Source organism: Oncorhynchus kisutch, linkage group LG21 (genome assembly GCF_002021735.2).
Source record: "Oncorhynchus kisutch isolate 150728-3 linkage group LG21, Okis_V2, whole genome shotgun sequence".
NCBI classification, from domain to species: Eukaryota; Metazoa; Chordata; class Actinopteri; order Salmoniformes; family Salmonidae; genus Oncorhynchus; species Oncorhynchus kisutch.
Window position 1 is genome coordinate 45,003,056 of NC_034194.2, and position 14,498 is coordinate 45,017,553.

General features: G+C 46.0%; 1 long non-coding RNA gene across 1 annotated transcript; it reads left to right on the forward strand.

Moving 5' to 3' along the window:
* The first annotated feature begins 5,430 nt into the window (after window positions 1–5,430).
* Window positions 5,431–10,950, forward strand: LOC116356220 (uncharacterized). The gene is made up of 3 exons (XR_004204705.1): window positions 5,431–6,025; window positions 8,160–8,257; window positions 10,505–10,950. It is a non-coding gene; the product is annotated as an uncharacterized LOC116356220 (long non-coding RNA).
* The last annotated feature ends 3,548 nt before the right edge of the window (window positions 10,951–14,498 follow it).

Sequence of the window (14,498 nt, forward strand, 5' to 3'; positions counted from 1 at the left end):
AGCTAACAGCAGGCTTTGACTCAGGATCTTGTGTTTAGACATGTCATATTAACGTTAGCTAGCTAAAAAAAAAGAACTATAATCCCAATCCACAGAGTAACGTTACTAGCAATACAAACCGATTGTCATAGCTAGCTAAAGTTAACCAAATAACATTAGGTTCATTATTAGTTAGCAAACCAATTATCAAACTCCAGCTGGCTAGCTAACAGCAAGCTTTAGCTTGCAATGAAAACAACTTTCGGACAACATTAGAAACGTATAATATCTGAATCTGTAGCTATATTCTTACCTGTATACATGGATGAAAGCTTCACGGCAGACTGCAACCCCTTTTATCAAATCAAATCAAATCAAATTTTATTTGTCACATACACATGGTTAGCAGATGTTAATGCGAGTGTAGCGAAATGCTTGTGCTTCTAGTTCCGACAATGCAGTAATAACCAACAAGTAATCTAACTAACAATTCCAAAACTACTGTCTTATACACAGTGTAAGGGGATAAAGAATATGTACATAAGGATATATGAATGAGTGATGGTACAGAGCAGCATAGGCAAGATACAGTAGATGGTATCGAGTACAGTATATACATATGAGATGAGTATGTAAACAAAGTGGCATAGTTAAAGTGGCTAGTGATACATGTATTACATAAGGATACAGTCGATGATATAGAGTACAGTATATACGTATGCATATGAGATGAATAATGTAGGGTAAGTAACATTATATAAGGTAGCATTGTTTAAAGTGGCTAGTGATATATTTACATCATTTCCCATCAATTCCCATTATTAAAGTGGCTGGAGTTGAGACAGTGTCAGTGTGTTGGCAGCAGCCACTCAATGTTAGTGGTGGCTGTTTAACAGTCTGATGGCCTTGAGATAGAAGCTGTTTTTCAGTCTCTCGGTCCCAGCTTTGATGCACCTGTACTGACCTCGCCTTCTGGATGATAGCGGGGTGAACAGGCAGTGGCTCGGGTGGTTGATGTCCTTGATGATCTTTATGGCCTTCCTGTAACATCGGGTGGTGTAGGTGTCCTGGAGGGCAGGTAGTTTGCCCCCGGTGATGCGTTGTGCAGACCTCACTACCCTCTGGAGAGCCTTACGGTTGAGGACGGAGCAGTTGAGTACTGGTACGGTAGATAGAGCAGGTGAGTACAGGTAGGGTAGCCAGAGCAGGTGAGTACGGGTAGGGTACCCAGAGCAGGTGAGTACGGTTGGGTAGCCAGAGCAGGTGAGTACGGGTAGGGTACCCAGAGCAGGTGAGTACGGGTAGGGTAGCCAGAGCAGGTGAGTACTGGTACGGTAGATAGAGCAGGTGAGTACAGGTGGGGTAGCCAGAGCAGGTGAGTACGGGTAGGGTAGCCAGAGCAGGTGAGTACGGGTAGGGTAGCCAGAGCAGGTGAGTACGGGTAGGGGAGCCAGAGCAGGTGAGTACTGGTACGGTAGATAGAGCAGGTGAGTACGGGTAGTGTAGATAGAGCAGGTGAGTACTGGTACGGTAGATAGAGCAGGTGAGTACGGGTAGGGGAGCCAGAGCAGGTGAGTACTGGTACGGTAGATAGAGCAGGTGAGTACGGGTAGTGTAGATAGAGCAGGTGAGTACGGGTAGGGTAGATAGAGCAGGTGAGTACGGGTAAGGTAGCCAGAGCAGGTGAGTACTGGTACGGTAGACAGAGCAGGTGAGTACGGGTAGGGTAGCCAGAGGAGGTGAGTACTGGTACGGTAGATAGAGCAGGTGAGTACGGGTAGTGTAGATAGAGCAGGTGAGTACAGGTAGGGTAGCCAGAGCAGGTGAGTACAGGTAGGGTGGCCAGAGCAGGTGAGTACAGGTGGGGTAGCCAGAGCAGGTGAGTACTGGTAGGGTAGCCAGAGCAAGTGAGTACTGGTAGGGTAGTCAGAGCAGGTGAGTAAAGGTAGGGTAGCCAGAGCATGTGAGTACTGGTAGGGTAGCCAGAGCAGGTGAGTACTGGTAGGGTAGCCAGAGCAGGTGAGTACTGGTACGGTAGATAGAGCAGGTGAGTACGGGTAGTGTAGATAGAGCAGGTGAGTACAGGTAGGGTAGCCAGAGCAGGTGAGTACAGGTAGGGTAGCCAGAGCAGGTGAGTACAGGTAGGGTAGCCTGAGCAGGTGAGTACAGGTAGGGTAGCCAGAGCAGGTGAGTACTGGTAGGGTAGCCAGAGCAGGTGAGTACTGATAGGGTAGCCAGAGCAGGTGAGTACTGGTATGGTACCCAGAGCAGGTGAGTACAGGTAGGGTAGCCAGAGCAGGTGAGTACTGGTAGGGTAGCCAGAGCAGGTGAGTACAGGTAGGGTAGCCAGAGCAGGTGAGTACAGGTAGGGTAGCCAGAGCAGGTGAGTACAGGTAGGGTAGCCAGAGCAGGTGAGTACTGGTAGGGTAGCCAGAGCAGGTGAGTACAGGTAGGGTAGCCAGAGCAGGTGAGTACAGGTAGAGTAGCCAGAGAAGGTGATGGTTACAGCCCTATTCCACCCATTTATGTTAATTCATTAATATATATAAGTACACCCCATGTACTTATGCAAATGAGGCAAATATAAAAACAAATATTTTAACACAAAATATTAAACAAATTCCTGCTACAATAAGAAAATGTATAAATGTGTGCATTCTAAAAAGAACAAAAGTTAAATTTGACAATAAATGTAATAACTGAATTTCCAACAAAATCCCTGAATCATTATTCGTCTGTGATTCAGTCAATATATAATGGATTAAAAAACAAACTGTCCCCCCCCCCTCTTCAAACCAACACGCACGCTCTGACACAAACACCAACATACTTACCACTTCGTTTTCGGATAGAGAGAGAGAAAGAGGTACACACACAGACACGACACACACATACATTTCCCTCCATATTGTGTAGTCCTGGGTTGTATTTATCCTTAAACCATAACAGAGAGATAATGGCTGAGGGGACACTCGTAAAAATAGCCTGCCACAATGTCTGTTTGGATTAACTTCTTTCTCTCTCTCTCCTAAACTCCCTCCTTCCCTTCCTCCTTCCCTTCCTCATGCCCCTTTCAGTCTCTCTCCTCCCTCCTCCCTCCTCCCTCTCCCTTCTCCTCCTCCCTCCTAACCTTCTGTATGCCCCCGCCCCTCTCTCCTCTCTCTCTCTCTCTCTCTCTCTCTCCTCCCTCCTAACCTTCCGTATGCCCCCCCCTCTCTCTCTCTCTCTCTCTCTCTCTCTCTCTCTCTCTCTCCTCCCTCCTCCCTCCTAACCTTCCGTATGCCCCCCTCTCTCCTCCCTCCTCCCTCCTCCCTCCTCCCTCCTCCCTCCATCCTCCTAACCTTCCGTATACCTCTCTCTCTCTCCTCCCTCTCTCTCTCTCTTCCCTCTCTCTCCCTCTCTCTCTCCCTCTCTCTCTCTCTCTCTCTCTCTCTCTCTCTCTCTCTCTCCCCTCTCTCTCTCTCCCCTCTCTCTCTCTCTCCTCTCTCTCTCTCTCTCCTCTCTCTCTCTCCCTCTCTCTCTCCCTCTCTCTCTCCCTCTCTCTCCTCCTCTCTCCCTCCCCTCTCTTCTCTCTCTCTCTCTCTCTCTCTCTCTCTCTCTCTCTCTCTCTCTCTCTCTCTCTCTTACTCTCCCTCTCTCTCTCCCTCTCTCTCTCTTTGTCCCTCATTCTCTCTCTCTCTCTCTCTCTCTCTCTCTCTCTCTCTCTCTCTCTTTGTCCCTAATTCTGTCTCTCTCTCTCTCTCTCTCTCTGTCCTCCCCTCTCTCTCTCTCTTTATTGTCCTTTCTTTGCACTTGTCTCTTGCTCATGTAGGTTTGGTGCAACGGTAAATACGGTCTGATAAAGAAGGATCTCCACTCTAAGAACTGAAGTTTTCATAGAAAACAGTTCCTCCCCTCCTCCTCAGTAAATTATTACTGTCGTATTTGGTTTGGACGCCGGATGATTGTCCTTATCAACAGAAAGAGGACAGGGTATGTTTCTCCTAGCCTCTGTCCTTGCTGGGTTAAAGCAGAGCTTGACTTATTAATGACAATAAAACTAGACGAACGGATATTGTTCCCGAACAGAGCAGGATATTGTCCCTGACCAGAGCAGGATATTGTTCCCGAACAGAGCAGGATATTGTTCCTGAACAGAGCAGGATATTACTTCCGACCAGAGCAGGATATTGTTCCCGAACAGAGCAGGATATTGTCCCTGAACAGAGATGGACATTGTCCCTGACCAAAGCAGGATATTGTCCCTGAACAGAGCAGGATATTGTCCCTGAACAGAGCAAGATATTGTCCGTGAACAGAGCAGGATATTGTTCCTGAACAGAGAAGGATATTGTCCCTGACCAAAGCAGGATATTGTCCCTGAACAGAGAAGGATATTGTCCATGAACAGAGCAGGATATTGTTCCTGAACAGAGCAGGATATTGTCCCGGGACAGAGCAGGATATTGTCCCTGTACAGAGCAGGATATTGTCCCTGAACAGAGCAGTATATTGTCCCTGAACAGAGCAGGATATTGTCCCTGAACAGAGCAGTATATTGTCCCTGAACAGAGCAGGATATTGTCCCTGAACAGAGCAGGATATTGTTCCTGAACAGAGCAGGATATTATTTCAGACCAGAGCAGGATATTGTTCCCGAACAGAGCAGGATATTGTCCCTGAACAGAGATGGATATTGTCCCTGACCAGAGCAGGATATTGTCCCTGAACAGAGCAGGATATTGCTCCGAACAGAGCAGGATATTGTCCCTGAACAGAGATGGATATTGTCCCTGACCAGAGCAGGATATTGTCCCTGAACAGAGCAGGACATTGCTCCGACCAGAGCAGGATATTGTCCCTGGACAGAGCAGGATATTGTCCCTGACCAGAGCAGGATATTGTTTCCAAACAGAGCAGGATATTGTCCCTGACCAGAGCAGGATATTGTCCCTGGACAGAGCAGGATATTGTCCCTGAACAGAGGAGGACAATGTCCCCGACCAGAGCAGGATATTGTCCCTGGACAGAGCAGTATATTGTCCCTGAACAGAGATGGACATTGTCCCTGACCAGAGCAGGATATTGTTCCTGAACAGAGCAGGATATTGTCCCTGACCAGAGCAGGATTTTGTGAGTAGTAAAAAGCTGATATGTTTGTTTTAGGCCAACGTTGATGTTGTATTACAGAGGTCCCTGATGATACAATATATCTGACAGACATTTATTGGTTCACAGTTTAACAACTTCCCGTTGGTTCTGCTTCTTGGGAGTCTTGCTTTCAAATATACTCCTCTTCCTCTCACTCTTTGCCTCTCTCTCTCTCCCTCTATCTTTCTCTCTCTGTCTCTCTCTCCTATCTAACCCTCAATCTCCCTCTATCTCTCTCTCTCCTATCTCTCCCTCTTTCTCTCTTCCTATTTATCCCTCTCTCTCTCTCTCCCCCCCCATCTATCACTCCTTCTCTTCCTCAGCATCTCTCTCTCTCTCCCCCCCTTCTCTCTCTCTCTCCCTTTCTCTCTCAATAGTCCGGGTGGGATTGGGTTACTAATGAGGGCGGCGTTCGATGATGAAGCTTTTTTCCGGGAATCTTTTCTCCCAAATGCCTGCGGCCCTTGGCTGACTCCCCGAGGAGGACATTCATTTAGATACCAGGCTGACTCCCTGAGGAGGACATTCATTTAGATACCAGGGTGACTCCCTGAGGAGGACATTCATTTAGATACCAGGCTGACTCCCCGAGGAGGACATTCATTTAGATACCAGGCTGACTCCCCGAGGAGGACATTCATTTAGATACCAGGGTGACTCCCCGAGGAAGACATTCATTTAGATACCAGGCTAACTCCGTGAGGAAGACATTCATTTAGATACCAGGCTGACTCCCCGAGGAAGACATTCATTTAGATACCAGGCTAACTCCGTGAGGAGGACATTCATTTAGATACCAGGCTGACTCCCCGAGGAGGACATTCATTTAGATACCAGGCTGACTCTCCGAGGAGGACATTCATTTAGATACCAGGCTGACTCCATGAGGAGGACTTTCATTTAGATACCAGATTTTGTAAGTCAGATACTTGTGTGTCTGTGTGTGAGTGTGTGTGAGTGTGTGTGAGTGTGTGTGAGTGTGTGTGAGTGTGTGTGTGGCTGTCTTTCTTGTGTGTGTGTATTGAAATCAAGTTTTTATTTTATTTGCGGACCGAGAGTAGACTTGGTGCCCTCGTACCGCTTGCCCGTTTGGTAGCAGAGAGAACAGTCTATGACTATGGTGGCTGAAGTCTTTGACCATTTTCAGGGCCTTACTCTGCCTTCCTCTGGTATAGAGGTCCTGGATGGCAGGAAGCTAGGCCCCAGTGATGTACTGGGCTGTTTGCACTACCCTCTGTAGTGCCTTGCAGTTGGAGGCCGAGCAGTTGCAATTTCTGTTAGTGATGCAAGCAGTCAGGATGCTCTCGATGGTGCAGCTGTAGAATCTTTTGAGGATCTGAGGACGCATGCCAAATCTTTTCAGTCTCCTGAGGGGGAAAATCATTTGTTTGTGCCCGCGTCTCAACTGTCATGCAGTGTTTTTGGACCATGTTAGTTTGTTGGTGATGTGGACACCAAGGAACTTGAAGCTCTCAACCTGCTCCACTACAGCCCCGTCGATGAGAATGGGGGCGTGCTCAGCCCTCTTTTTCCTGCAGTCCACAATCATCTCCTTTGTCTTGATCACGTTGAGGGAGAGGTTGTTATCCTGGCACCACACTGCCAGGTCTCTGACCTCCTCCCTATAGGCTGTCTCATCATTGTTGGTGATCAGGCACTGTTGTGTCATCGGCAAACTTAATGATGGTGTTGGAGTTGTGCCTGGCCGTGCAGTCATGAGTGAACAGGGAGTACAGGAGGGGGCTGAGCACGCACCCCTGAGGGGCCCCTGTGTTGAGAATCAGTGTTGATGTGAGCCATGACCAGCCTTTCAAAGCCCTTCATGGCTACAGACGTGAGTGCTACGGGTCGACAGTCATTTAGGCAGGTTACCTTAGTGTTCTTGGGCATAGGTACTACGGTGGTCTGCTTAAAACATGTTGGTATTACAGACTCGGACAGGGAGAGGTTAAAAATATAATTAAAAACACTTGCTAGTTGGTCAGCGCATGCTCAGAGTACACGTCCTGGTAATCCGTCTGGCCCTACCGCCTTGTGCATGTTGACCTGTCTAAAGGTCTTACTCACATCGGCTAGGGACAGCGTAATCACACGGTTGTCCGGAACAGGTGGTGCTCTCATGCATGTTTCAATGTTATTTGCCTCGAAGCGAGCATTGAAGTAGTTTAGCTCGTCCTCATCTGGTAGGCTCTTGTCACTGGGCAGCTCTCGGCTGTGCTTCCCTTTGTAGTCTGTAATGGTTTGCAGGCCCTGCCACATCCGACGAGCGTCAAAGCCGGTGTAGTAAGACTCGATCTTAATCCTGTATTGACGCTTTGCCTGTTTGATGGTTCTTCCGAGGGCATAGCGAGATTTCTCATAAGCTTCTGGGTTAGAGTCCCGCTTCTTGAAAGCGTCAGCTCTAGCCTTTAGCTCAGTGTGGACGTTGCCTGTAATCCATGTCTTCTGGTTGGGGTATGTACATACGGTCACTGTGGGGATGATGTCCTCGGTGGACTTGTTGATAAAGCCAGTGACTGATGTGGTGTGCTCCCTGCTGCAAGGAGTTCCGCCTCTGGGTGAGCATTTTCTTATTTGCTTATGGCAGAACACAGCTCATTCAATGCTATCATGGTGCCAGCCTCTGACTGAATATAGATGAAAACTCTCTGGGTTGGTAATGTAGTCTGCAGCTTATCATGAGAAACTCTACCTCGGGCGAGCAATGGCTAGAGACTTCCTTAGATATTGTGCACCAGCTGCTGTTTACAAAAAATACATAGACCGCAGCCCCTTGTCTTACCAGACGCCGCTGTTCTATCCTGGCGGTACATCGTATAACCAGCCAGCTGTATGTTGATATTGTCTTCGTTCAGTCACGACTCCGTGAACCATAAAATGTTACAGTTTTTAATCCCGTTGTTAATCCCATTGGTAGTTTCATTTTCCCAATAACTTGTCCATTTTATTGTCCAAAGCTTGCATGTCAGCTAGCAGAATTGAGGGGAGTGGTTTATTCGATCGCCTCCTATGCCCTCCTGTCTCTCTTTCTCCGCCTCTTCCTCACGCAGATCACGGGACTCGGGGTTTGTTCCCGAGGGAGCTGTTTATCCTCCGCCTCGGGTTCATCAGAGTCGTGAAAGAAGAAAAAGGATTCTGCTAATTCGTGGTGAGTAATCTCAGTCCCGATGTCTAGAAGTTATTTTCGGTCATAAGAGATGGTCGCGGCAACATTATGTACAAAGAATAGTTTTTTTTCTGCAAAAATATCCTGTTGTAAAACACCAAATAATGCAGAGCAGAATTAGGCCGATAACCGCTAGTTTTTTTTTAAGTTACAAAGGCCTCCCGGGTGGCGCAGTGGTTAAGGGTGCTGTACTGTGTAACCTTCTTCGGCGCCATTTGAATTCACCTGTGAAAGAGACGTCATTTGACATCATTATTTCTGATCCTTGTGGAACCCCAGCAGTTGTACATACAGTTGAAGTCGCAAGTTTACACTTAAATTGGAGCCATTAAAACTCGTTTTTTCAACCACTCCACAAATGTCTTGTTAACCAACTATAGGTTTTTCAAGTCGGTGCATGACACAAGTAATTTTTCTAACAATTGTTTACAGACAAATTATTTCACTTATAATTCACTGTATCACAATTACAGTGGGTCAGAAGTTTACATACACTAAGTTGACTGTGCCTTTAAACAGCTTGGAAAATTCCAGAAAATGATGTCATGGCTTTAGAAGCTTCTGATAGGCTAATTGACATCATTTGATTCAATAGGACGTGTAACCGTGGATGTATTTCAAGGCTTACCTTCAAACTCAGTGCCTCTTTGCTTGACATCATGGGAAAATCAAAAGAAATCAGCCAAAACCTCAGGGGGAAAACATTTTAGACTTCCACAAGTCTGGTTCATCCTTGGGAGCAATTTCCAAACGCCTGAAGGTACCACGTTCATCTGAACAAACAATAGGACGCAAGTATAAACACCATGGGATCACACAGCCGTCATACCGCTCAGGAAGGAGACGCGTTCTGTCTCCTAGAGGTGAACTTACTTTGGTGCGAAAAGTGAGAAACAATCCCAGAAGAACAGCGAAGGAAGGACCTTTTAAAAAAAATATTATTTCACCTTTATTTAACCAGGTAAGCTAGTTGAGAACAAGTTCTCATTTACAACTGCGACCTGGCCAAGATAAAGCTAAATTAAGCCTTGTGAAGATGCTCGAGGAAACAGGTACAAAAGTATCTATATCCACAGTAAAACAAGTCCTATATCGACAACCTGAAAGGCAGCTCAGCAAGGAAGAAGCCACTGCTCCAAAACCGCCATAAAAAAGCCAGACTACGATTTGCAACTGCACATGGGGACAAATATTGTACTTTTGGAGAAATGTCCTCTGGTCTGATGAAACAAAAATAGAACTGTTTGGCCAAAATGACCATCTTTATGTTTGGAGGATAAAGGGGGAGGCTAGCATGCCAAAGAACATCATCCCAACCGTGAAGCACGGGGGTGTTAGCATCATGTTGTGGGGGTGCTTTGCTGCAGGAGGGACTGGTGCACTTCATAAAATAGATGGCATCATGAGGGAGGAAAATTATGTGGATATATTGAAGCAACATCTCAAGACATCAGTCAGGAAGTTAAAGCTTGGTCTCAAATGGGTCTTCCAAATGGACAATGACCCCAAGCATACTTCCAATGTTGTGGCAAAATGGCTTAAGGACAACAAAGTCAAGGTATTGGAGTGGCCATCACAAAGCCCTGACCTCAATCTTATGGAACATTTGTGGGCAGAACTGAAAAAGTGTGTGTGAGCAAGGAGGCCTACAAATATACCAGCTTTGTCTGGAGCAATGGGCTAAAATTCACCCAACTTATTGTGGGAAGCTTGTGGAAGGCTACCTGAAACGTTTGAAGCAAGTGAAACAATTTAAAGGCAATGCTACCAAATACTAATTGAGTGTATGCAAACTTCTGACCCACTGGCAATGTGATGAAAGACATAAAACCTTAAATCATTCTCTCTACTATTATTGACTTTTCACATTTGTTCAAATAAAGTGGTGATCCTAACTGACCTAAGATAGGGGATTTTTACTAGGATTAAATGTCAGGAATTGTGAAACTGAGTTTAAATATGTTTTGGCTAAGTTGTATTTAAACTTCCAACTTCAACTGTACATGTATCAAGCCTTTCAGTGTAGAAGTGCTGATCTATGATCAGTTCCCCTCTCCATGTAATCTGATACATTGTGATCTAAAATGTAAAACTGATCTTAGACCAGCACTCCTACTCTGAGATGCTGGGATATCGAATGGCTATTGGTGAACGTGGTAAATGCTTCCTTCATCTAGCTAGCAGAATGAGCTATCTAATACTAGGGATGTCTGTCTCTGTGATTTCTAGTGTTCGTATCCAGGCGGTTGTCATGCACCTGTAATCCACTTCCTGTCAGCCAGACAGCCGGGCCCAGCCACCCAGACCCAGCCACAGCGCTCCGGTCCAGTGGGTCCCCATGGAGCCCAGTAATGACGTAGCGTTGGATATCATTATCACCAATGTGGTGGCTGTATTCAGGACACGCTGCCACCTCAACCTGCGCACCATCGCTCTGGAGGGGGTCAACGTAATCTATAAACCTGAATATGGGGTAAGGACAGACGCACAATGGGTGGACTGGCGGCCATTTTGAGTGTACACATAACCTGTATTATTTTACTTAGCTCTTAAGACTACAGGATTCTAATATCCCATAACTCTTTGCAGCAATGGAACCAGCTTTGCTTGTTAGCAACCTCAGATTTTTTTTTTTGTAGACCTCCACATGTCTGGTTTATCCTTGGGAGCAATTTCCAAACACCTGAAGGTACCACATTCAGCCGTACAAACAATGTTACGCAAGTATAAACACCATGGGACCACGCAGCTGTCAACCACTCAGGAAGGAGATGTGTTCTGTCTCCTAGACATGAACCTGCTTTGTGTGCGAAAAGTGCAAATCAATCACAGAACAACAGAAAAGGACCTTGTGAAGATGCTGGAGGAAGTATCTATATCCACAGTAAAATGAGTCCTATATCGACATAACCTGAAAGGCCGCTCAGCAAGGAAGAATCCACTGCTCCAAAACCGTCATAAAAAAGCCAGACTACGGTTTGCAACTACACATGGGGACAAAGATCATACTTTTTGGTCTCAAATGGGTCTTTCAAATGATCAATGACCCCAAGCATACTTCCAAAGTTGTGGCAAAATGGCTAAAGGACAACAAAGTCAAGGTATTGGAGTGGCCATCACAAAGCCCTGACCTCAATCCTATAGAAAAATTGTGTGCAGAACTGAAAAGGCGTGTGCGAGCAAGGAGGCCTACAAACCTGACTCAGTTACATCAGCTCTGTCAGGAGGAATGGGCCAAAATTCACCCAACGTATTGTGGGAAGCTTGTGGAAGGCTACCCAAAACGCTTGACCCAAGTTAAACATTTTAAAGGCAATGCTACCAAATACTAATTGAGTGTATGTAAACTTCTGACCCACTGGGAATGTGATGAAAGAAATAAAAGCTGAAATAAATAATAAACTTCTGACTTCTGTATTTGTTCCAACCAGCACTAACCAGCACTAACCAGCACTAACCAGCACTAACCAGCACTAACCAGCACTAACCAGCACTAACCAGCACTAACCAGCACTAACCAGGCAACACTAGGAAAGATGCCCAATATCAACAACCCTTCCCCCTATCTCTCCTCACCATCCCTCCCTCCCTCTCTCCCTCCATACCACCCCAAAACATCCTTCTATGTCAAGTACCCCCACCCCAACCCTAAACCCATGACAACCTCCAACTCACTCACACACACAAACACTCACACACACACACACACACACACACACACACACACACACACACACACACACACACACACACACACACACACACACACACACACACACACACACACACACACACACACACACACACACACACACTCTCTCTCTCTCTCTCACTCACACACACACACACACACACACACACACACACACACACACACACACACACACACACACTTGGTATCTCAGAGGGTAACCAGGCATGTAATTGGAGTGAGATCTGATAACCTCCTCCCTCCCTCTCTCTCTGCCATGCTCCCTCCTCATCTCTCTATGCACGTTTCCTCCCTGTCTTTCTCTCCCATCACTGTTTAGTGTTTTTATTTATTTATTTATCCTTTATTTAACTAGGCAAGTCAGTTAAGAACAAATTCTTATTTTCAATGACGGCCTACTGGGGAACAGTGGGTTAACTGCCTGCTCAGGGGCAGAACGACAGATTTGTACCTTGTCAGCTCGGGGATTTGAACTTGCAACCTTCCGGTTACAACGCTCTAACCACTAGGCTACCCTGCCGTCCCATTGCCCCATTGACATCCTGAGTTCTAAATATAATAGATGAAAGTGTGAGAGCATGTGTCTGTCTTTCTGTCTGTCGTCTGGCTGTCTGGCTGGCTGTCTGTCTGATGTCATTGCACCCAGCTCCACTCCTCCACTCCTCTTAAGCAGTTTGTTTGTGTGAGCTGGGAGCTGGGCTGAGGAGCTATGGAACTGCTATAATGTGTGGTGGGAGAGAGAGAGAGAGAGAGAGAGAGATACAGAGATACAGAGAGAGAGACAGAGAGAGAGAGACAGAGAGAGAGAGAGATACATTTCCTCAATGAAAACAGTGTACTGAGCAAATGTCAAATTGGCTTTTTACCAAATTACCGTACAACAGACCATCTATTCACCCTGCACACCCTAATTGACAATCAAACAAACCAAAACAAAGGCAAAGTCTTCTCATGCTTTGTTGATTTCAAAAAAGCCTTCGACTCAATCTGCTATACAAACTGATGGAAAGTGGTGTTGGGGGTAAAACATACGACATTATAAAATCCATGTACACAAACAACAAGTGTGCGGTTAAAATTGGCAAAAAACACACACATTTCTTCACACAGGGTCGTGGGGTTAGACAGGGATGCAGCTTAAGCCCCACCCTCTTCAACATATATATCAACGAATTGGCGAGGGCACTAGAAAAGTCTGCAGCACCCGGCCTCCCCCTGCTAGAATCCGAAGTCAAATGTCTGCTGTTTGCTGATGATCTGGTGCTTCTGTCACCAACCAAGGAGGGCCTACAGCAGCACCTAGATCTTATGCACAGATTCTGTCAGACCTGGGCCCTGACAGTAAATCTCAGTAAGACCAAAATAATGGTGTTCCAAAAAAGGTCCAGTCACCAGGACCACAAATACAAATTCCATCTAGACACTGTTGCCCTAGAGCACACAAAAACTATACATACCTTGGCCTAAACATCAGCACCACAGGTAACTTCCACAAAGCTGTGAACGATCTGAGAGACAAGGCAAGAAGGGCATTCTATGCCATCAAAAGAAACATACATTTCAACATACCAACTAGGATCTGGCTAAAAATACTTGAATCAGTCATAGAGCCCATTGCCCTTTATGGTTGTGAGGTCTGGGGTCCGCTCACCAACCAAGACTTCACAAAATGGGACAAACACCAAATTGAGACTCTGCACGCAGAATTCTGCAAAAATATCCTCCGTGTACAACGTAGAACACCAAATAATGCATGCAGAGCAGAATTAGGCCGATACCCACTAATTATCAAAATCCAGAAAAGAGCTGTTAAATTCTACAACCACCTAAAAGGAAGCGATTCACAAACCTTCCATAACAAAGCCATCACCTACAGAGAGATGAACCTGGAGAAGAGTCCCCTAAGCAAGCTGGTCCTGGGGCTCTGTTCACAAACACAAACACACACTACAGAGCCCCAGGACAGCAGCACAATTAGACCCAACCAAATCATGAGAAAACAAAAAGATAACTACTTAACACATTGGAAAGAATTAACAAAAAAACAGAGCAAACTAGAATGCTATTTGGCCCTACACAGAGAGTACACAGCGGCACAATACCTGACCACTGTGACTGACCCAAAATTAAGGAAAGCCTTGACTATGTACAGACTCAGTGAGCATAGCCTTGCTATTGAGAAAGGCCGCCGTAGGCAGACTTGGCTCTCAAGAGAAGACAGGCTATGTGCTCACTGCCCACAAAATGAGGTGGAAACTGAGCTGCACTTCCTAACCTCCTGCCCAATGTATGACCATATTAGAGAGACATATTTCCCTCAGATTACACAGATCCACAAAGAATTCGAAAACAAATCCAATTTTGAAAAACTCCCATATCTACTGGGTGAAATTCCACAGTGTGCCATCACAGCAGCAAGATTTGTGACCTGTTGCCACGAGAAAAGGGCAACCAGTGAAGAACAAACACCATTGTAAATACAACCCATATTTATGCTTATTTATTTTATCT